Source organism: Strix aluco, chromosome 3 (assembly GCF_031877795.1).
Source record: "Strix aluco isolate bStrAlu1 chromosome 3, bStrAlu1.hap1, whole genome shotgun sequence".
Lineage (NCBI taxonomy): Eukaryota > Metazoa > Chordata > Aves > Strigiformes > Strigidae > Strix > Strix aluco.
The window spans coordinates 116,377,958-116,402,436 of NC_133933.1; the positions used below are offsets into that span (position 1 = coordinate 116,377,958).

Here is a 24,479-nt window from a genome sequence, read left to right on the forward strand (position 1 = left end):
ACGGTAAGAACTGGAGCAGAGTTTTTGCATGTTTAGACTACTTCTGATTTCTTTTTCAGCTGGGAAAATTGGTTTTTACAGGGGAGGCCAAAAAGTGGGAAGGTTGTCACTTAGAAGAAAGCTGTAATGTAAAGCATGTTTGATTTGTGTCTTCTCCTCCAGGCAATCGAGCCCCGTGGACTTTCTCTGAAGAGGTTCCAAGATAGGTGGTGAGTACTTTCCAGAGCCTGTTCCTTTCAAGGCACTCTTTAAGTCAGTAGCAGAAAAATTAAATTAGTAATAGAAAATACAAGTGCTGGGTTTTGTTCTGCATTTGGTGCAGAAGTTTGCATTTGCTTGAGCTTGTGGTACACTTAAATTTTAAAGCTGACAGGCCTAATCTTTGAGTAGGGGTTTGGCATCAAAATGTTAAGCTTTACCTTTGCACCAAAATGAATTTCCTGAGACTTGATTAGTGAAAGAAATGTTTTGTTTTTAAAAATATTTGACTTCAGGGAAAAGTGTATTACACTGCATTTTTTACCAAAAGCCTATGCTGTCCAGTGGGACCAAGTGTTTTCAGTGTCAGAGAGCAACATTAGGTTTTCCTTTTGCTTCTGTCTAACTGTGTTAATCTAAAGGAATGCAACTTCCAGAGGGTTAAACAAGCTGCATAACTTGTGCTAATCTCTGCCATATGTCCTGATTTTGTCCTGTCTGCACCCAAGACTCCCATATATTTAATTTTTATGCACTTCACTGGGTCCTTATTTGTAAGTAAGCAAAACGTTAAATTGGTAAAGAGCAGCAAGAGAGTGAGATTGCTAAGAAATGCCAATGCTGTGGGATGCAGCCGGAGAGCCACCTCTTACAATGATGTAAATCAGTCCAGTTTCTTTTTCTCTGGTGGAGCCGATCTCTTCTGGCAAATGCCAGCCGGGACTCTGCTCTGTAGCACCCTTTGCTGTTTGTTTTCGTTGTTTCTGGAGAAATGTGTACCCTGTTTCCTCTTTCAATTCTAGATTTCTTTCTAATGAGATTAACCAAATTATATCATTACCCATTAATTGCTCAGGAAGTTTATCCTTTAGTTGCATTTCCCTAGTGCACAGGATACAAGCTATTAGAGCTCTTGTGTGTTCAGACTGACTAATGAACTACAGTTGAATGTCCCAAACCTCTAATGGACTTCTCCATCTTCCAAATCAATACATTTTCCATAGATGAGGTGCCTTTTCTTACAGATGATCCCAGGTTGATTTGAAGTGTCTGTACATGTAAAATATAGCCGTCTGCACTTGTTTCTTGTTGGGGCAGGGGAGGATTCTGGGGTTTGGTGTGTTGTACTGTGCTTGTGTCCACCTTAAATGTGTTCATTTTGGCCAGAAAATGCTTATTTAACATTTATATAAGGGTCTTATTTAATACCCGTTAAATGTATTTATCACCAATTACTTCTTTCATCGATGAAAACATCTCCTACCTAATAAACTTTATTATCCATGTTTTCTGTATAAGGGGAGCTAATTTAACCCCAGATGGTTCTTCTGACTGAGGCTTATGTCCGTAAACCATGAGTCCTATGAGGCTGCATTATGCATCCTGTGTGCCTTTTGCCAAAGTGCTCTTGTGAGTAATAGCTTATGAACCCTTCCTCTCCCTCAGCCCCACAACTACGACTGGATCTGTATTATAAACCTGCATGCTGTTTGTACTGATAATTGCTATATTGGGACCTGAATCATCAGTTGATCTTTTCGAGATGTTGAAAGATGAATCAAGCTCCCTTTTCTTGAGGGCAGAGAGGAGCATGGGGTTGGTGACTGTAATACCACGTATGTAAAGGCCAGACAATTTTAAACTGTAAGTTTAAATTGTACTTACAATTGGATTTTCTTTTCTTGTTGGTTTTTTTGCTTATAACCTATTCAGGTGTTACCTGAAACAACTTGTTAATACTCCAGACTGTTAATGCTTCTTTCTCCTGGGTAGTCCCTTTGGGTAGTGCTTTTAAAAGCACGAAGGTCATGAAGGTCCTGTGGTCTTTTGTGTACTTTTGCAGAGTTTAGAGCTGTTGGGTGTTTATACTCCTCCTCGCCTTTTCAAATTCAGGTGTGTCCTTCATTGCAATAGATGATCCATACCAGTATGAAGAGGTATCTCCAAAGTGTAACAGTTTCTGTATGGAGCCGCATGGTGGTCTGGCTGTGTCAGTTTGTATTTAACATACAGTGAGAGGCAGACTTGAAGGCAGACCAGTGTTGAGCCAGCTGGACATTTTCCAAAATTTAGTGTGGCTAGTGACACATGGGTGGCTTCAGAGAAAAGTATAGCATCATGAAAACAAAATATATATGAAAGTACCTGCAAGTAGCTTGAATTTTACCCTAGCTGAGCACATCTGGAGGTGAGGGTGTTGGCTGGGAAAGGGGGCAACAGGCACTTGGGTGCTCTCCTGACGGGGTACCGGAGGCCCTGACAGAGCAAGCTGCTTACCTGTGTTTCTGCCTGTAAGCACATAAGCAGCTCTGAGCAGCGGAGTCTGGGGAGCCGGACACACAGTGGGAGACTCACCTGTGTTGGGGCTGCCCTGGGCATGGTGGCCAAATCAGTGACAGTGCTGGGGGTCTCTCGTGCCTTGGCATCTTTTGCGGTGCTGCTGGGGTGGTTATGCTGGGAGGTTGGAGATGTGATGTGGGCATGAGGGCCATCCTGGTCCCAGGTGTGATGCAGTGGGGCCGCAACGGTGGCATTGCTGTAGCCTCTGTGCTGTTTTGGAGAAGCATGTGAGTGGCTGCAACCTGTGGCCAGGGAAGGCAGAGGATGGGTCGTAAAATGGCATGAACAACAGCAGAAACTGCCTGTTGCTTGCATGGATATGGGGCTCTGTGGCTGAAATAGGGCTCCTCACTTCTCTGGTCCAGAGCTGATATGCATCAATGCAACATCTAGAACTTGAATTTTGAAGTGAAACTTTTTGCAGCCAAAGACTGACAGATCTGTCCTACCAAACTGGTTTTGAGATACATTTATTTTTAAACTGAAAGCAGAGCTGAAACGCAGCCTGTTTTCGATGGAAGGTGGGCCCACTTGAATGGGAGGTCACATGGAGTACTGAAGGGTTAGGCGTCTGGAGATACCTCAGGACCACCTGTGGCTTGGTGTGGAAATCACCAACTTGTCATTGGTGCTGGGGCATTTTTGGAAATACTCCTGTGCGTCGAGTGGGACTGTGGACATCTTCCCCATGGCCTGGCTCTGGGACCTTCTCCATCACTAGGACGTTCCCCCTCACCAGGATGTCCTCATTCCTGAGTCCCAGTGCCTTCTGGCACAGCTCCTATTCTACTGTCCCTGCCAGTATCTCCCTGGCTTCCCCACAGCCCACCCATGTCCCCATATCCAGGGTCCCATGGTGTCACCCTCCCTGTGAGCATCTGGGCTCTGTGGGGAGGAAAAACCAGCAGCAGAACTGGGCTAAGCACTGGGGCAGAAGAGGAGGAAGAGGAGGGAGCAGGCAAGACAAGGGGGAATTTGAAGCTGTTTTCCCCTTTCCTTGGGCATCCTCTGTGCTACAGCCTTAGGAAACCCCCTGGCTTGAGGATTCACATCCTGTTGGGGAAAGGGAGACCTTTCAGTGTTGTTGCCTTTTCCTGTTGCCTTTCCCCACAGTCTGCTGAAACCCTCTGGAGGAAGCTGCGAGGGCTAGATGTCTGCCATACGTACCGCAGCGGGGGAAGAAAAGTGCAATTAATTGGAAAATGTGTCTTAAAAAAGAATAAATGGGGAGCACAATGGCAAATGAAATACCTTGTGTGAGTGGCTTATGTAACAAGGTAATTAAGAAGAATTCATTATGGTTTCATGTGTCACTAATCAAAGCTTGTATTTTTCCTCCTTACCACGTTTAAAAATAGCTATTTGAGTATTTGTCTTCTAGATTTTTATTATAAATAGGTTTTATTAGTATTTTCACTGTTGAGGCTTTTCTGTGTTGTATTTCACATTTGCTTTCCATATATGCTGTTTGCTCATTCAAGGATATTAAGGAAAAAACCCGAATGAACGTACAACACTGCTGTTCATCCGTGTTTATTTTTATGAATGAATCTTCTGCCTGGGTGCACACAGGCTTGAGGATCGCCCACTTTTCAAAAACTTACAAAATTCAAACTTTTTCATTAATTCTTTACTGTGATAGAGAAAATTTAAAAACAGGCTTTTCTTTGAAAAGTTATTAGCCAAGATTGCCAATCTGGAAGATAGTGGGGTACCAGGTTTGGTTTATTCTATAATAGCGCTGGTTTTCCTCATCATGTACTGTGCATCCTACAAACACCACCTGCCTTCTACATTTTGTATAGATGTTGCTATATAGCATGAATGTATAATGCAAGTATCTTGTGTTGATTCACTGCTATACAACTGTTCATCCTCTAATAGTGTGGGATTACAAAGCATTATCATGCTCAGATTGACTCAGGTAGTGCTATTTTTATTTAAGCTGTATTAAGGTATCATTGTGAATCTTTGGTCTTGCAGCATGGGGGTAATACGATTTACTATTTTTATAAAAAATCAGCATGGCTGTACAAATCCTGTCCATAGCAAGAGCTTCAAAGATTAGTCATGAGTTCGACACCTTTCCCCCCCCTTTCCTCTACAGTGAGTCGTTAAATTATTTTCATGTGACCTCCATCATGTTGGCTAGGCTTGGAATAAAATAAGAGGGTGACTTGGCTTATGGTCAGGGACTTGGTACTTGCTGGGAGAAGCTTTGGTGTAAGTGGAGGGCTTTGATGTAAGAGGGTAGCGGGTTTGGGAATGCTCGGTAGAGTTATTTGGGCAGCCACCGAGGGAGCGCAGTGAGTTTCATCCATGTGAGCCCTTGTGGAGTTGTCTAATTTAAGCAAATGAAACCTCCCGTGGACATCATACCGTCACTCGTGTCCTTCCACCTCACTGACTTTTATATCTGGTCCCACCCCTCTTAATTAAAAAATCTGCGGTAATTTGGTGTGGATACTTTTCTCCCTCCCTTTCCTCCTTATCACCCTGCAGCAGCTTGGTGCCCTGATAAAGCAAAAATAAACGTACACCCTAGGCTTGAGGTTGGTTGAGGGGTGCAGTCAGATATCTATGGACAGCATGTCTGTCCGGCTGGATCCCCACAGGTTGGACGGACTGTCAACCGTTGCGTTTCCAGAGGGGGAAGATAAAAAAACATGACTTTTCTTGGACAGGGAATGCAATGAGAAGTGGGGTGTGATTTTCCTCAATTGGGACAAATATGAAGTTGATCAAAATCAGATTCCTCAGAGGAGTTACCACTAAAAGTCAGTGTGGTTTGGTTTTAGCTGTGGGTGCAAAAATGGCTTCACAACATTGCTTTGGTGCTTTAGGAATTGTCTAGAAGAGTTACAGTGGGGCAGAGATCATTTCCCAAAAGCAGTTTGGATGCAGCCCCCTTTCTGGGGAACACAGTAGGAAGGACATCGCCCACTCCTAAACTTCCCACCTTCAGGATTTGTTGGGATGGGGGGCTGCTCCAGAGCAGGGGTGCAGCACTGTTTCTTTGGGGGAGTTTCTGGTCATCTTTCTGGCCTTCATCGGCATTTGGAAGGAGAGGCAATGGTCGACAGGAGGAGTGGTGATGGAGCAGCTCAATGTGGGCATCCTCCTGGGCTCCTCCGGGGTGGCCTGGCTGGCGAGCAGCTTAGTTGCTCTAATCAGCTCGTGGCACCCAAAGACATCAGGATTCTGGTGGGAACGCTACCATGAGCAGCCACGGCTGTCTCAAGTGTGGTCCCCAGCTGTGCATGTATGAACACTCAGAGAGACACATGGGGCCTCAACCCACTAAAAAGTGTGAATGAACATTTCCATCCCCGTCAAGCCTTCATTTGAAACGAAGTAGATACGTAACGATGGGAATTTCTACAGCTTTCTCCTTAATTACCGGGAATGCAGAATAACTTTCAGTAACTACTTGACTTGTACCTTACACAGAAAAAAGCCAGTGGTAGTGGCTGGATGCTCCACAGTTTGGCGTGGAGCACAGCATGTCCATTGAAGGGATGAGAAGATGCTGTAGGCTTGCGAGTGCAGCACTGCGGTTGGTGTCTTGCAAAGACTTTCAGTCCTGTTCCCTGCTGACCACAAGCTGTTGAGTTACGTATGGAAATCAGCTGGTGAAGTCTGATCTCCGTTACGCCATTTAGGGTAGAGGAACATAAACTGTAAATTTTTCCATAATAGAATATGTGAATAATTTTGATGTGGGATGCATGCTGGGTTTGAGAATAGCCAGGCTTGAAGTCAGAGTAAAATTTCTGAATGTTAATCAAAAGGTTTTTTGAAGTGAAGGCTGAAAACCCCATCCTATTTTGAGGGTTTTGACCTATCTAATGTGTTTTGTCTTTTTAAAAAAAAACCACCTCTCATTTATTGTACCCCTTTTTATGCTTAGTGTGTATTTTAGCTGTATTTAAGTGTTTTGGTAGCAAAGTTAACTATTTAACAAGTTAACCACTCACAGATTTACAGGTCTGAGCATTTTGCTGCAGCCAGGAGCTTAGGCTCCATTGCTTTGTTAATGGTTTTGTTTAAAGAGCTTGATTTGGGGCTTTTTGCGGGGGTGGGGGTGGGGGTTTTTCCCCAACACCACCAAGTGTTGCATCTACATCTGCTGTCATGTCCAGACATCGCCCTCCTGTGTGGCATTCTGGTGATGTTCCAGTAGAGCATCAGTGGGTTTGGGGGTGCAAGCTAGTTTTTGTGTGAGCAAAGAGGGTCAGAGCTAAGCTAGACAGTTTTATTTTCTTCTCCCTAAGCATTTGGTATTTATAAATACTGCCCTGAGGTTACCAGAAGATCTTGTCTCTTTGCAATCGAAACCTCACTTGCTCCCTTCCAGAGAGCTGCCCTGCATCGCCAGGGGAAGCAGATGTGGCCATCACACCCTTGTCTGGATACTGTTGTTGTCCACTGCAGATCCTGATGCTTCATCCCAGACTAGATGATCGTTGTAGGTCCCTTCCAACTGAACTACTCTCTTCTATTCAAGTGCAGAGGACGGGGTTGTAGATCCCAGCTGGTATCTCTGTTCCTGCTGTGGTGCAGGAGGGGTGGGGGAGGTTTTCTTTGCTAGGTGTCTTACACCCTGAACCCTGAGAATTAATTGTCTCAATTTTGATGTCATCAGCAAATGGAGTGTGGTCACAAAATGTAGTGAATTTGCTACAGTAAACGTGAAGTGGATTCATCTACAGAGTTTTTCATTCCACAAAAAAAAAAATAAATTTGGTTTTCACTGAATTTCAGTGAAATGCTAGGACAAAAATCATTTAGGAAAAATATTAATTTTTGTAATTTAGGGAGGAAATGTCATTTTAGGGATTTACCATCAAAAAATTTCATGTCATGTCAGTATTAAGGAATGTATCCTTAAGGGTGCATATTATGTTCCATTGTTTATGTACTGTTACTACCTGTATGTCGTAGTTAATTATCTAGTTCTGATAATTTATACTGAATCACTAAGGCAGCTTGTTTTTAAGTCTTTTTCTAGGTTAAAATACCTACTGTCTGAAGTATGATGAAATATTTTAATGCTGTAACAAGGAGCACTATAGATATGTTAATATAAGTGTATGAAAATAGAAACTTCAGGATTCAAAACTTTGAGCAGATTGGTTTCAGAATATACTAGGAGTACTTTCCCTCGGTTTGCATATGCTTTCTAAGTGTTTTGAATCTGAGGAAAAGAGCTTTTTCCTTTTGTTTTCCTTTGGTTTTGGTTGGGCTTTTTGTTTTCAGTTTGACCAAATGTATGTGACAGACTCTGTGGCTCACTTAGTCAGGTAAGAGGATTGAATGGTCCCTCTTCACCACTATAAAGATAGTAGGAGATGAATTTACCTGCAAAATAGCAACTGAATGGAGGATTGATAGAAGATAGCAGGTGCAAAAGACATTTCAAAGCAGGAAGGTACTAAATGTTGAATTTTGTAGAGTACCTGGGAAATTACTTCAGGCTGTCCTCTTGAATCAGGGTGCTTTTAAAGATCGTAGGTGGTGTCTGTAATGAAAGGGGTTTGGTTTTGCAGGCTGTCTGGTTCTTTGGTTGTTTCCAGGTGTCTGCCAGCTCTGTGGTTGTGTTCCCCTCCAGCCACATGCTTTCTCTGTGCCCTGGATAAAGTGTGACTTAGTAGGAGAATGGGCCTTACCATGCTCTCAATCCCTCCCAAACCCTTCCCATGATGACAAGGGATTTGTTCTATTTCTAGCTAAACAAATGTAAAAGTTTGATTTTATTTCTCATTGTATCTTAAGCATCCTTCTCCCTTCAGCCTTCCATGCTCTGCAAGATGCCCTGGTCACGGTGGCGATGGCTCTGCCTTGGAGTCCCAGAGCAGCATCCACCTCTGACATCATCCATGCAGAATCCAGGGCTTGTTATGTCTAAATGCAAGTCAAAACCTGCAAGAAGTGGTTTAATAACGGGAATGTCAGCAGACCCCTGAGTGCAATGATGCTGCTGGATGCTTTCATAAATCTAAGGTTTAGGGATGACAGTTATGATACATGGCATTGAGAGAATGTGAAACTGCAGTCATTAAACAACAACGGGCTTTTAAACTGATGGCAGCTGCCTAAACAGTTTTGCAGCGAAACAGATTCCCTTAGGCTACCATTCTTCAAATAATACAGGTCCTATTGACTTAAAAAAACAGGAAAATATTTTGTTTTGGTGCTGTAGCACTGCTTTTACATTCATCCCAAAGGTCAGGCTGCTAAGTGTTTGCTAGGTTTTAAGCTGGAGATGTTAGAAAATAATGAACGGCAATGTTTCCAGATAATTCGTTCACTATTATTCCCCTGAATTAAGCCACCTGCAATACCAAGGATTCACATCTGTTCCTAGATGGGTTTCCAAGCAAGTAGGCGGTCACTTTTCTCAATCTAAACTTGGCTGTGTTTAACCCAGTAGGGTTAAACTGTCTTTTGTACAATGTCTTTTGTACAGAATTTTATCCAAATATCTCCATCAAAACCTGTTCCAACTCCTCCTTATTTAAAATGATCCACAATAAAGCTGCATGTTGCCTTGTCTCCTTTGAAGCCATCATTCCCAGCCTAAAGCTGGAGATGTAAAGATGCAGGTATTGCCTTTTCCTTTGTGCCAGAGAGGTTCTGATGGACAAGGGCTAGCCATGATCTGAAATGCATTGGCCAGTTTCCTATGAAGAGGCATTTCAGGAGGGTTTGGTGGTTGCAGAAGACCAACCCATTCTCAGCTGCCTACTTTCACATCTTTTTAACTTTTACTTTTCCCCTGCCCAGGCTTGGTTTCTTCCTGAAAATAGCTTGCTTTGGCTCTGTCTCCCTGTCCCCCTCATTCTTCAGCTTGATCAGAAATCATCATCTTTCTTCTTCACTTCTCTTTTCTCCCCCCTTTCATTACAAGGAATAGAGGAGAGGACAGAATAACCCAGACTGTGAAAGGATGCCAAACAGCAGAATTTGGTTATTTTGTGTAATCTCTCTTCATACCATACACAGCTCAGCCCATTTATCTCACTATAAGCTCAGTTTCAGCCTGGGGCTGACCTTGCTTTCTGAGTAACTCCAGACCGATTTTAATTTTTTTTAAATTTTTTTTTTTTTTAAAGCAAACAGTTTCATTACAAATGTATGTGAAATCCATTGAGAGCAGTCATATTTTACTTTGAAGCCCTCCATATCATGAGATGACAGTTTAAAGTTGGATGCTGTAATGGTCTCTAGCTTTTCTAGGAGCCCTGCAAGTCTAAGCAGAGTTTGGGAAGGATGGGCTGGAGGTCTGGAGGTCTCCTGCTGTGTCAGGGACCTGGAGGGCAGCTTTTACAACCTGAGGAGTTCCCTTCTGAACATCATTTGCAGTCCCAGCTCTCTGCAGATTTTGGCTGTCCTATGAGACCTGGATAACATACTGCTTCTTTCCACCACTTTTCTACTTTGCTTCCGTAGTCTGTTGTAACCATAAAAGTGTTTTCTGTGGACAGTTCTTTGTGGAAGAGGAGAGCTGTCTAACTGTGGTGACTTCAGCCATGTTTTCTTCTTCCTGGGGAGTATGCTTGAGTCAGGAGAGTGGAAGAAGAAAGGTTAAATTAACTATAACATGAACGTTTGAACAGATGGCTGACCTCTGTAACACCAAGAACCGTTTAATTTTAGGAATTTGCAGGCTGTTCTAAGTTTGTCATGCTCTTTACAACCATCTGAGTGTAGATACATGACAGGATTTATGAGATTACTGCAAAGCTTTGTTGCCTAATTTTCCTGCTGTTTGAAACACTTAGCTTTAGGTGGAATGAGCAGGATCCTGGAGCATTGATAGGGCTGGCTTCCTTTGGGCCAACTTCCTTTAAACCCCTGGAAGCTGAGAGAGGAGGGATGCTCCTGGTCATGCTGGAAGGAATTCAGCTCCTCCGCTTCACTTGCTCCCCCGACGGTGCTCAGCCCTAGCACAGATGAGGGCCATGGAACAGTTAATTGTGGGCAGGGCAGGGACAGGTGATCATCCTGCCCCAAATCACTTAACCGTCTTAAGGGTCTACCCTTGCCTGCCTGAACCAGCCAACTAATCTTTCAGTGAGCCGCACAAGTGAGTTCTGAGCTATATATGGTATGAAGAGGGAGGTGACACAGAATCATCAATTTCCCCTATTCTACCTCTCCCCAAAAAGCTGTGCACCGTGTGCTTGCGTAACAGTGGAAGAATATTGCTGTTTGGAGCAAATTATTTCAGACTGTGGTGCAGTTTCCATCCTCTGGAGGCTTTTAGGTCAGGGTTGCATATCTTTTGAAAATGTAGTGTAGGCCAAATGTGTGGTGTCTGGATGCAGAAATTCTTGGAGAAATGCTTTGAATCAAGAGGTATCAGACTAGATCAGTGGTTCTCAAGGCTTTTTCTGAGAACGCAGCAAATTCCTGGGGGTTGCACTTCAGACACTTGTGTGAGGATGTGGAAGAGCAGTATCTGCATGGTGGCCACACACAAAATCCTTGACTCTGTCCTGGAGACCTGCAGGGATGAGTGATGCCAAGGGTCCCATCTGGGATTTAGTGAGTCAAGGATGGAGGAATAACTGTGAAGTGCTTGGAAATTGTCTTTATAAGGAGCATACCGTGTTAGTCCACCACAGTGAAAGAAAAAAAAATATCAGTGCAGCGTGTATTTCTTTTAGATGTCTGGCTTATCACTACGGTTGACTTTTCTTAATTACTGCTAATGCTTCTGCAGTATGCAGTTGGAGCTGGAATGTGGCTGGCCTGGAGTCAGGGTGCAGAGGCTTTTACCAGGGCCACTCGGAGACAGGCCATCTGCAAGATGTATTTATTTTTTTCTTATTTGTCTTCTCTAAATAAAAACGTGATGCTCTGAGAATGTCTGTTCCATCCTATTAATTCACTCCACTGAAGTTGCCATTTTCTGACAAACTTGTTTTAGAAAGTTATATTTGGCAAATGGCTGTTTACTTAATTCCTCTCCTGTCGTTGCTGCTTGTCCGTGAAACCCGAATCTGTTTGTGTGCAAGTTCAGCTGTAGCTCAGTTCAGAGGATTCTTTAAACCATAGTTTTCCTTCTGCTCTCGTTTGCCTTTTTTAGCTCCTTTCTTGCATGATGGAGAAACTGCAGGTACTCCATATCTGACGGAGGCGAATGACGAAGGTACATGTAGAGCTGAGGGCCGTTAGAAGGCTGCAACAAACCGTGTGGTTGAGTTTCCTTGCTTAACCCAAGTGTTGGAGCTTTTCAGCACTCTTGGCATCCTGCAGCTGTAACACAGAGAGAGTAACGAGGATAAGATTTGCAGGGGTTAATTTCTTCTGTCTGCAGAAAACCATGTGAAGCTCCACAGAGGAGTAGCCACTCATGTTAGTTCCCCAAGTCCTGCTTGCTCAGGTCCTCAGCCAGCAAGGGAGACTTCTCCATGATTACCTTCAGCAAGATTGGCTTGTCAGGAGGATTTGGGAGCACTGGCTTTTTTTTTTTTTCTTCTTTTTTTAAGAAAAGTGATTTCTTTGGGCTCAGCACCTTCTCTGAACTGAACTTAGCTGCTTGGGACACTGCAATTTGTTTTAGAAATAAAATACTCCATCATGGAGCTCAGTGCAAAACTCTGCTGTTCAAATCACTGGGGGAAAGGGATAGTCCCTTGGTGACATGAGTTGTTGCAGGAATTTTCTTAGACTTATAAACTTAAGACTGTCCCTATCAAAGTGAGCTTAAGCAAGGCTTGATGTGCTTTGCCCACAGTTACTGCAATATAACCCAGCTTTGGCCACCCAAGCCTAGCAACGGGTGTTTCTGGAGGAAGGTAGAGCATAAGGATTGTAGTTACAAAGGGAAGTGCAATTATAAAAGCAAAAGAGCAAAGAGTTGTTTATAATCTATAAAAATTGATACTCTTTGCTCCAAAGTTCGCCTTCCTTGACTTCAGGTTTTCTCATTAGAAGCAGTTTCTGTAAATACCATCTCTTTCTTTCCCCTTGGAGAGATCTCAAATTGCTGGGCTGGAATTGTTGCCTGGGTGATCAATAAACTTTAATCTACATGATGGGGTGTTTTCCTTGAAGTTGGTTCTTTCTGTAGAGGACATAACATGTCTGAAGCAAATGTGAAATGAAGAAGGGTTGAATTTGACTTGGCTCACTCTTACTGTATGCTCTTAGAATTTTGCCATGTAAATGTCTTCCAAAACAATTACAGTTATTGCTAAGTGGACACTAAATGATTAATCTACTAACAGACAGCAAGCACAGTATTGTCTTTGAAACAGTTTTGGAGACTCTTCCCTGCTGTTTTTTTTCTGCAAGACTGGTTTAAAGATAAGACACTGACAATGACATAAATTGTGATTTGTAGCCTGGTTCTCTTCCAGTCTATGCCTTTGCTTCAATGTTGTGCTTCTGTCTCGCACTGAAAAGCATATAATGAAAGGGTTTTAAAGTCTGCCCTGAGCCAGAAGAACATTCAATCTTGTATTTCATTTGAGGCATATGCTTAAATTATCATGGGGTTGGCTGGATTTATTCATGCACTTAGATGCACGCTTAATCCGGGTGAATAACGATGCTTGAGAGCTTTTGTTAATGGGGGGGTCACAAGTGCTCTTCTTTGTGAGTTGGTGGCATTGTGTGCAGAGCATGTGAAAATATTCATTGATCATTTTACTATCTGGAGTAGTCCTTGTACCAGGAATACCTGCTTATGTACTGTTTTTCTTCTCAGAAGGTCTCTCTTTTGGGCTGTGTGTTGTAGAGAGAGAACTTGCTCTAGTGTGTAGTTAAGGAGCAGTCTGATTTGCAGCTGAATTTAGGAAGATGACTAAACACTTTAAAATGCAATGATTTGTGAGAGAAAAGGCAAGACTGCAGAAAAGACTCCAGTTTGGTTCCTCATACATTCTGTAAACTTGTACATTTTTAACATTTTTACAGCTACAAGTCATAAAGCTACGTACCATGTTGCATTGAGACAACTGACTAAGAAAATCCTCTGGTATCTCTTGATGCTGTGGGTTTGCCTATGTGCTAATGCTGGTTTTAATTGTCTTTCTGTTTGAGGAGATGACCTCAGAGTATCCTCTCAGGTTAGAGGTTAAGCTGTTTCTCGTTACTTTGAATAGCAATGATACGTTTGGTTGTATGCCCAGTTGAGACGGCTCAGAGCTGGTGAGCAGCAGTGGAGCTGGGTGTAAGTCATGGAGTTACCCGTGTAGCTTCTTACCCTTCCCTTAAGTTGTTCTGGTTAATAATATAATATAATAACTCTGGACAATAATAGGTTTGCTTCCCTGGCTTATGTGACGGCAGTTCTGTTGTTGCAGAGGTTTTGTGTTCAACTCTTAACTGCAGGCACAAAGCCACTTACTGCCTGTGTGGAATACTGGCTTGATGGAGCTACAAACCAGATCATACCCATGCTCCCTGAAGTGGTAGGGTTCATTAAAAAGAAATTGGTGTTAGTCTAGGAAAGAGCTACATCTCCTTGTTGGGAATATTTTCTCTGGACTTGAAGCTTTTCTCATCCCCTAAAGGCCACCCTGTGCTCCGGTAGTGACACTTTTGTTGGGAAACGAGAAGGCTTAAAAACTGGCTTATACTGCACACTTTTTTAATCCCAGCTTTCTTAGGTAAATTAATCACATTTTCTTAATTCCATATGATTGAAGAAACAGTCATGATAGTGCTTATAAATTATGTAGTTTTCTTTTGCTTAGGATGCTGAAGTTAGGGAGTGAATTCCAGGCAGGCATCTGTGCTACATTAAGGTTATTCAAAGCAAAGCTTGGTTTTAGTCTTAACTTATTTACTACCAAATTTTAATAAATATGAGACAGACTTCTCCCACCCAGCAACAGATATGATTGTTTGGTGTAGTTTTGGTGCCTGTTCTAAAATGGATCTGATGACCAGCGTTTAAAAATCAGCAACGTCCTATCCTCCAAACCTCCCGTGTGGGAGCCTGTGCTGCAACTCCTGCTGAAGGAGTTCAGGGAGGGGTGATGGTGTGCTGACGTCAGGAAATGGATATGAACATGCTGAAGGAGAGCACCATAGAGTCTTGTCTATGGGTGCTGAGGCTACAGGTGGCAATTAATCCACTTTAATCTTATTTTTAAAATAGTTTTCTTAATGCATCATGAGACTCTCTCATCATCCTGTTGTTTAGGTTTCTCTGTGAGCTGGTGGTGGTCAGTGTGTTTCAAAATAGCCAGTTTCATGAAGCTGTGTTGATCGCCAAGTCCAATATCATGCTGTTGCAGAGAGCGGGAAGTAGACTTCCAACCCGAACAAACGGGTCCCCTCTCGGGTGCTTGCCCTGCTGAGAGGCTGTCCCCTGATTAGAAACTGCCCCACTTTCATTTTTAACTTACTCGTGGGCTGTTTAATAGTTCGGGGTTTTTTTGTCAGCACTATGGGTTTATTTTTTTCCATCTGCTGCTCATTGCCCTGATGCAGTGACAACAAAAGCTCCTCTCCCTTCTTGTGCTTTTGTTTTAAGATGCATCAGCCAAGTGCTGCTAGTCTGCCACTTTCCATAGCTTTTTTTTTTTTTTTAATTTGTATCACTGAAGAACATTTTGACCTTTGCTCTTTATTTTTATTTGCATGATCTAATTCAGCTTGACTTTGGCAATTTCTCTACCCCTTTGCTTCCTGACCTCTGTGACACAACTGTCTCTGCTGAGCAGCCTTTCCTTTCCATTCCTCACAGGCACTCTGCTTAGTCCTAAAATCCCTTTTTTGGTGACTGTTTCTCCAGTTAGATTGGGAGTCATTCCCTAGACATCTCCCCTACTTCGCTTGGGGTTATAAGTACTGACTTTTTTTGTCTGTGTGTCTTTTTGTCTTTGCCATAAAGATATTCTAAGCTTCTTACACGTGTCCTTGAGCACTTCGGTCCGGTTGACTTCCGTACTGAGTTCCTTTGATTCCTCAAAGCTTATTGGAAATTGAAAATATGAATTTCTGTGTTTCACTTCAGAGTATTCTTCTACCTAAACCACCTCTCCATGATTACAGTCGCCTCTAGAGTTATTTTCTGTGATCACTTACAGCTACTTACACTGTCTAAATTAGTATGGCCCTTTTCTAGTTCAGCAGCTGGAGGATTACAACTGCTGTCTGCTGCTTCCAGGAATATCTGTGGTCAGCTCTTAACATTAATAGTAGGTTCTTCAGTTGAATATTTTGGGAAGTTACAGTCCCACAGTAAGATAAACCCTTTTTAGCGCTTTTATCTCACTGTGAACCTTGCAATCTACACTGCACTCCCATACAAACTGTAGGGTGTAGGACAACCGTGCAGTTGTCCCTCCTTCTCCCAAGTGGCACGGACCCTGTAGCAGCCATAGGCCAACCATGACTGCCGTCCTCCTGAGTTTCTTCTCGTTCTGCTTCCTGACTTTTCCATTGCATTGCCCTGTATCCCAGTATCAGTATGTTAATGCTTGATCTTGTTTCTTACTCATCATCTGTGAATTTCTGGCTTATTATCTACCATCCTATCTACTGCTGTTGATGTTAATATGTTCTTTGTTCTCCTAAGTTTGGATGATATTACGTGCTTTTTTGTCCACATTTACCAATCCCCCTGCCTGTTTATTAAAACCAGATGTGGGAATTAGCTGATTTTCCTCTCTCTAGAGGTTTTTTTTTTTCTTCAGTTTAAAACTCTCAGCTGTGCCTGCTGTGATCACAGAAGGCCATCTCTCATCCATGGAGAAACATCCTTTTTCCACAGATGCCTTCTGGTGGTGGAACACCCTAAAACTTCTCTTGCAGTGTCAGTTCTTGAACCATATGGATGACATTAACTTGTAATGGATTTTCCTTCCTTTTGTAGCATCAAAAGAAAGTCCCTTGGGATGATGCTCAGAGGCTAAGCCTGGTCTCCCTAGGCTCTCACTCTAGCCTAGAGGGAGGTAGGCACCACCAGGGAGCATCTAAAACAGGCTCCTGCTCCAAATTGCCTTCCTAGTCTACTTCTCCCACTGGCAGAGAGACTATCCTCTTTGGGGCTAAATTTAGTCCTGAGCCTTGTTCATGCCTGTGGTTGAGTTCTCCATCTGCACACTGAGAGCAAGAGCACTTCTTCTCTTACTGGAAGGTCAAGGATAAACCTCTTGGGGAACAAGGAACTAGAATACTCTTAATAATAAGGACGAAATAAAGTGGTGTGCGTAAACAGAGAGCTGAGGATGGTACAGTGGAGCACCCTGGGGCATGGGATGGAAAAGCGGGGTATGATGGAGAGAAGTCAGGCCCCCAACACATAATCTGTGGCCTTGCAATCAGAAGCAGCTAAAATACTTTCACGGTGCAAAGAAATCTTACAGGATCTCTCCAAGCAGGAACAGTAAGTGCAGATTGCTATGTCTACAGAGAGCGATTGTTTTATTTCCCATTAAGAAGGTAGACACAAAATCAGATTTCCACTCTGAGTTGTCTTATATTTTTAGCCTGTGATTGGATTGCAAATGCACACTGGATATTTACATTTCTGGAAACAGGCTCTGGTGCCGTCTTCTTAACCAGGATCCAAGTTAATTTGCTGCACTTCCAGATGGAAGCCATTCATTTCTCTATTACAGATTTGCAGGAATGCTTAATTTAATCTAGATTTTCTAGCTGAGTAGTTTGCCTATTCTAACATTCAAGCATTTTCCTTACCTCTTGCTTTTCCTTACCTCCTGCTTTTTTTTTTTCCTTCCCCTTGAGCTGAATTATCCACTTGTGCAGAGTAAAGAAAAATAAATGGGTTTTGCAGAAGGAGCCACCTGTCCATCATCCATCCTGTGTGGAAGCTCTTAGAGAGCAGATTGTCCTTCCATCTCCTACAGAAGGTTTCCTAAGAGGGGACTAAGTGCAAGGCATAGCTGGTAGAGCCTCTTAACCCTGTTTCACTTGGTTTGTTGAGGCTTATTAAATCTTGCTAGCTTCTTTGTTTTAAACTGTTTAATGATCACCTTATTCTGGTCCTAGTACATGTGCTGAATAAAGATGTTGTTAAACTACTGGCTTTTTCTCTGCTGCAGGTAGATAAGGATATTTGCAGGGGGAGGCTCATAATTTTCCTTAGCAACATTCAGCCTCCAGTGCATTGAGTGACTTGTGATTGTATTATAGCCATTTCTTTAATGAAATTTTAAACTACATGTCTCTTTACAATCACTTCTGCCTAGGGTTCTTAGACAGCCATGCAAACACTATGTATATCATTGCTGTGGCGTGCAGTACATACTGAAGAAGCAGACGGGGTACAGACAGGTAAGGTTAGCTCACAAGCCAGCCCCTTTCTTCATTACTGCATTTTCCATAACAGTTAAGGCTGTGGTAGGAAAAAATGATGCATCATGTTTTAGCTACATTAGTTTAAGAATGAGTGTATTGAACCAGCTTGAGGTCAACTTTATTATTTATTCTTCTTGTGTTACGAATTCCCAGTGCTCCCAATAGCCAAACCTCATCCCAGAAAAACACAGAAGTGCTGCACAGAGCTACTGCATCCCTAAGCCCTGGAGCCACAGCGTGCCTGGAGCAACAGACGTGCTTGTCCTGAGCTATTCGGGTTAGTGACCTGCAATACTTAGCATATGGATGAGCATTTACAGTTCTCCTGCATGGTTCCTGTGTGGATTGTGGTCATGCAGCAGTTGAAGGAAGCTGGAGTTGGTAGGGAATATGCAATATGAAACTGTCCTACTTCATTCCTTGCTCAGGATTGTTGCCCGTGAGGCAGTGATGATAGAAATGACATCATAAGGTGCCAGAAGACATCTTTTTGTTCTGCATATGTACAGCATAAAATCTTGCTGTCTCCTGGTCTGTGGCTCAGGCCCCAAGCTGCCGGGGTGACACTTCCAGCCAGGTGATGCTCAACCCTTGCAATGGTAGGGCAAAGTGGGGTAGTTGGCTACGCAGTCAGGAGACTCTGGCTGCTTACTTCTGATATAAGTAGTCCTTGGTACTTTGACATTTTGCGGATGGAAGTGTAAGTATTGGTTTTCCCCACAGCAGATGAGTGACAGGTTTTGGAGTATTTTTATCAGGTGATGGAAGCGATGGGGGCTCGCTTCTGGAAGGCAAATGATGAAGCGTGGGGCAGGGCTGGGTGAAGCGATACTGCAGTTGTGCCCGGGAAGGGCAGGCAAGGGCTTGGCAGCGCAGCCCAGCCTCTGGACCAAGGGCAGGGGGTACATCTCGTACATGCTTGAAGGGTCAAGGCACAATCTGGACCTGATGCCTAGCACCACCGTCAGGCTGTGAAACACCACAAAGACAAAGGTGGTGTGGTGGAAATGACACAGTAAAAAATTATTTGGTTAACAGTACTCAGGGCAGCATCTCAGGTTAAAAGACAGTAACCCAAACAGGGTGGGATTCCTTTAGGAGGAATAAAGTAATATAAGATATGTTTAAATTCTTATCTTACGCATTTGTTTGAATACAGTACTGACTCATCAGTGGGAAAACTGGTTTAGTTTACTTACAGGAGGTGAGATGACATGATAAACTTGAGTAGGAAAACAATCTAGTATTTTACATTATTTGACATTATATAAATGGTACTGTAATATACATTTTATTAGAGCATTGTTTTTTGTCTTACTCTACCACTATAAAAAAGGATGAATATAAAGGAGAAAGAAACAACATTTGTAGTAGAAACTTCTGAAATGTAGCTGTGAGATAAACTTGTTACATCAAAACGGTCATCCTGGAAGTTTTCTCCCTGTTGTACTGTATGTGCAAACTCATTGTAACCCTTCAGGAGTTTCTCCCAGTCTCCTCCTGCCTTAGTGTGACCAGGACACCAAAACCATGGGATTATCCCTGTGTTCCCCCCAGTCACAGCACCATGTGGTATGCACATGTTGTGATAATTGTTCAGCAAGGCTGCCCTGCAGCAGCCAGAGCTGGTTCGGGCTACCTAGCAAATCCTATTAAGTCAGGAGTGTCAATATAATGTGTACAACTTTGGTTCAGAGGGGGCTATTTATAGCTGCAGTAAGAGTATTGTGTGCACTGGGCTTTTCTTTCACGCCTAATCAGGGACCTTGGCAGATTCACTGTCCCCTTTAACTGCTCAGCAGCTCAGGTGCCAGACCTTCGAGAGCACCAGTCTTCTAGCTGGAAATCCTGGTCATCTTCTAAGGCCATCTGAGGGCCATCGTGGAGGAGGAGGTTATGATTTTCTGCCTGCCTCTCTGTACAGCATCTCTTCATCTCCTGGCTCTCTGGGTTCAGCGGTTCGGCTCTCTGGGTGTGCAGTGCCCCGCCATCACCACAAGTGCTGTGGTGGGAAGGAGGAGGGACACCATATCTATGTCAGTGATGTCATTAAACTTCTCAAGCTTTTCTCAGTGATGAATGAGCTTTCTGAAATGTTTTGGGGTAAAGTGTGTAGGATCTGGAGTTTGGAGGGACCAAATGTGGCAGAACTACAGGGGCAGGGTAACAAGAAGATGTGCTTGGCCTTCATGGGAAGGATGATTTACACACCCTTTTGGCAACGTCAGTTCGTGGTTTTAGGGTCTGGCTGGGGAGATAGGATGGACTCGCCTATAAGAAGTTTCTAGCCTGGGGTAATCTAGCAGTGGAGCAAGGACCTCCTTTGTGAGCATGTGTTCAGTCTGGTTTTAGGCTTTGACATTTGGCGAGCACACTAATGGTATGCAAGGAATTGCCATGAACTTAGTTTTAAAATAACACAGCATTAGTGGAGCACAAACAGCAAAGACCAGCAAGAACATGTTTCTCCCTGCAGCCGGCTTGGGCCGAGGTCCCCCCACCAACGCCAGACCCTGGGATGCTGCTGTGAAGTGCAATCAAATGTGTTAATAAATTGTATGAGCTTTCTGCACACTTGCTGCATTACATTGAGCAAGTTGATTATAAGGATTGTTTATTTTATGGGTTTTTTATATTCTTATTGGGAGCCATTTGTCAGTCTGCATGGAAATCTGATTAGCTGAGAATTGCTAGCTCTCTGGTATATGTTGACCTATAAAGTGAAGGACGCAGCAATAGACACAGTCCATTAGGCTGCTGGAGAAGTCTGTAGGCTTCTTTGGAGGTTGGAAAGGAGAGGTCTTGACACTTAAATGCCTTTCCCTTGGGAACTCGCCCGTGTTTGTCACGAAGGGTTCTATGCCAGCATCCCCTGGGCAGTCTGGCAGCCTGTTTCAGCCCACTGGTGCTGCTCTCTGCTGCTGGAAATCTGAGGTCTGGGTGTCAGTGGGTCTCTGTGCGGGCCCTGGTGTTGAGCTGGGAAGGAGCTGCCTTGCTATGGGTGATCTCCTGCAGGAAGGGAGCCGGACACTGGTGTCACTGCAGTCACAAATCCACTCCATTGGCAGAGCGGTGTGGCAAAGCCTCAGGCAGTGTGAAGGGGGAAGATGCTGCTTCTGTAGACGAAAGGAATAGGGAATTGTAGCTGACTGTGGTGCTTTTGCAATGCTTCCTGCAAGTAAGCATGATGCTCCTTGCAGAGTGCAGTTCATTAGTTAAGTAGGTTTAAATTCAAGTCTCCTTCAGAGTATGGGGGCACAGCATAAGGCTTCTGCTTCACCCAGCAAATGCCCCTCCCCCTCGCTCTGCATAAAATAACTTCTAGTTTTAAAGCAAGGGGATACTTAAACTTGGCACCAGGCACTTCAGTGTGTTGCCAGAGGGTGTTCAGTGGGCACTATACATGATTGGATAAAGCATGGACAAGGTGACTAATGACACCTGCAGCCTTGCAGTGATCTTTTTGTGAAATGTCTTCCCTGTAGTAAAAGCCTAGGGCTCTTCTCACCAATATCCTCTTCCTCTTTCTTAATTACAACAAAAGATTTAATTTTTTGTTAACAATGTAGGAAAAGGTTTTGGCAGTAAGGCAAGCAGAGGCTGTGGAAAGCTTTGCCCGTTGTGATGATGTGTTCAGAATCACACTGGGTGAGATGGTTTAGGGCAGCAGAGCAGCGCTGCTCGCATCCCCAGAAGAGGCCGAGCCACCATCCAGGACAGGATAAAGGCATATTTTTAACACTGTTTTGACAGGATGAGTTCAGCTGCTTGGTCGAGGTGGATCGTGTGCTCCAAGTGTGCCTGAACAGTGCATCAGTGTGCATCCTGCCCTGGTCCCTTCTGGGCTCCTCGATACACTGACCTGTTTTGAAAACCCGGTCTGGCTAGTTGAGACGGGCCAAGAGGGCTGAGTAAGAGTGAAACAGAGGGTGGTTGTTAGCTAACATAATGTTCTAAAGCCAGCCTGTGTCTTACCATGTGTTAGTTAGGTTGGACTGGAAAAAGATGTTCCACGTCAACTCTGCTTCTTAAAACACACAAAAAATATTTGCCAGCCTTTCTAAGAGATTTTTGAATTAATTATCTGCAAGGCTGTGTTGAATCTGCTTTTTATTCTAACGTAGAGGACCACTGAGTGGTTGGAGTGACCCAGCTGTCTTAGCTTCCACCTTTTTATATTCATGCACATCTTATTATTGTTGAGGTTGTGGAGCAAAGCTTGTGTCTTCAAGTCTTGTAGTGCTTGAAGCTGTCCAGTTCATCCCTGAAGCTGCTCTACAGTGGCATACCTACCAAATTTTTCTTGTCTTGGAGATAAAAATCAGCAGTGAGATACTAAAACTGAGGCAGACGCCTTCTTATGATTTCAAGTGGCTTCGTTTTATCTTTCAAGTTTACTTTCATCAAAATGACAGCTTACACTTGTTGTCTAAGCAGTATGGTATCCAGCAAGTAGCGAGGGCATTTTTCTGCATGGGATGAAGCATTGCCGGTGACATCTGGGTGGTGTGGAACTGGCGTGGCATTTGCAAACAAACACTCATAAAACCAATGCTGTGATTAATTAGGGTTTTCAGAGGTCTGAAACAGTCATTTCTATATTAATAATGTTCACGTTTAAGTGGCCCTCCACTGACACGGGGTTTCTCTTTGAACAGAGGTTGAAACAGGTAATTTTACCGTTGGACCCTGAATAATGTAGCCACGTCAGGCTGTGGGCACAAATTGGGTCGTGTGTAAATGTATTTTCTCCTTGAAGGTTTTTTTCTCTTTGATGCAGAAGTCTTGCTGCTGTAGGGGTAGATATGTGCATGCTGACCTAGTGCCCCCTTTTTTTAAAGAAAGATTTGTGAATTTCCAATAGACACATTTTGGAAAACCAAGGGATCTTTCAACTTTTTATCTCTATTTTACCTTTGAGGGAAACTAAGTGCTGTACCAGAAATTCCCAGAGTGGATGGGTGACCAGTGGGGTGGTCTCCTCCTAGCTCCAAAAATTCAGCCTGAGGAGCTGTAGACTGCAAAACTATCAACTGCTTGGAAACCCTTCAACCCTTTCTACCTGCCTGTGCCTCTGAAACTAAAGTTTGGGGTGTCTCTTGAGATCCTGTATCTGATTCACCAAAACATTTGAAGATACTATGAGTAATGATGGCTGAGGAGCTGCAGGAGAGAATCAACAGCCAACTCCTGGCTAGTAGGAATTCAGAACTGTGTTTGAACAGGTAGGAAGGGACAAATAATCCCACACTAGCACTTCTTTCTCTGAAGTGTCTGCAATGAAGCTTTGGAGGTACGAGCTGCATGTTCTGCCAGTGCTCCTGGATGTCCTGAGCCTGGATGGTTTTTGGGGAAGAGGGAAAAGGGGAGACAAGCTGAGAGCAGAGCCACCTGCCTGCTTTTACACTGTAGCAGTGCTAAGGGCATGTTCCCTCTCAAAGTTCTCTCTTCAGGCTTTGTCTGCTTTGTGAAGAGACTTAATTCAGTGTTTGAGAGATTCTTATTTTGCCCGTGTAGGAATGGGGGTGCTGAGGGGTATAATGGAAATGTATGGGGTGATAGGATGATGTCTATTCTCCACCATTGCCCAGGAATTTCCCAGTGTTGGAAGGATGTAAAACGTAAACCCCATCGCTGGGCGGAGTGAGGGTGTACGCGTGCTTTGTGTTTTTGCTTTGTATTTAAGAAAAAAAAAAAACCTCATCTAAAAATAAACTCACCGTTCGCCTCTACTTCCTGGATGGTGCAGGGCTGCAGCAGAGCAGCCGGAGGGATGGGGCAGCTGGCCCAATCGGGGGAACCCCCTGCCTGAGCCCGGCATGGCTGGAGGGGCAAGGTGAGGGGGTGAGCGGGGGGCGGCCAGCACCCCCTCGGGCAGCCGGCGAGGAGTGGGGCTGGTGGTGTGCGGCTGGCCCTTCTCTGGGTGCGGGGTGATCATGCTGCCGTCAGTCGGTGCGTAGGCACCCTGGGGGTGTCTGTCTGCATGGGGTGGCTGCATGAAGTCCCTCTGTGCCTGTAAATATATGGTGTGCTGCAAACGTGTAGGTCCTCCCTGGGTCCTGAGCATATGTTTTGGCAATTGAGGAAGGTTGGCTTTAAACCCTAGATCTCAGAGAGTGGTTTACAGGTCCAGAGTGGTTTAGAGGTGCAGCTGCTGCTCTGGGTGAAATGGGTGAGCATGCAGAGCAACGGTGAGGCCATCGAAAATGTGTAACATAATGGCAGCCTTTCATGCTGTCACGTCCCGCTCAGATGAGGGAGACAAGCTCTGGCTTTCCCAGGCTGTTTTTCTTAGTTGCTCGCAGGCCTGGTTTCTCGTCTCTCACACATGCCGATGCAGCAGTGTGGCGTTACAGTGGTGTAACCGGCACCAGAACTTGGCTCAAGAGCCAGTGGGACACTGTGCAGCGGCAGCTGTGCCGGCTGGCGTGGGGCTTTGCTGTCCAGGTAGGGAGGAGCAGCACGGCACTGGGGTGGTTTGCTGAGCCAGTACTTGGAGAGCTGCAGACGGGAAGTGAGAAAGGCAGTGCCCGGCTGAAACCGCAGGGCAGCTGTGTTCGAGAGCTGCCCTGGGAGCTTATTTTTTCATTAAGGATACTTACGACGTTTCCTAATGTGTTGCCTTTTTTTTTTTTTTTTGTTAGAAGACCTAA

At 44.1% G+C, this 24,479-nt stretch overlaps 1 protein-coding gene across 2 annotated transcripts in view; it reads left to right on the forward strand.

Annotated features, from left to right (window-relative positions):
- HPCAL1 (hippocalcin like 1) overlaps positions 1–24,479 on the forward strand; it is a 66,118-nt gene that overhangs the window by 16,230 nt on the left and 25,409 nt on the right. For both annotated transcript variants that reach the window (XM_074820055.1, XM_074820056.1), the window contains exon 2: positions 163–209. The gene's annotated coding sequence lies outside the window, so the exon portion shown is untranslated. The remainder of the gene's footprint in view (positions 1–162; positions 210–24,479) is intronic.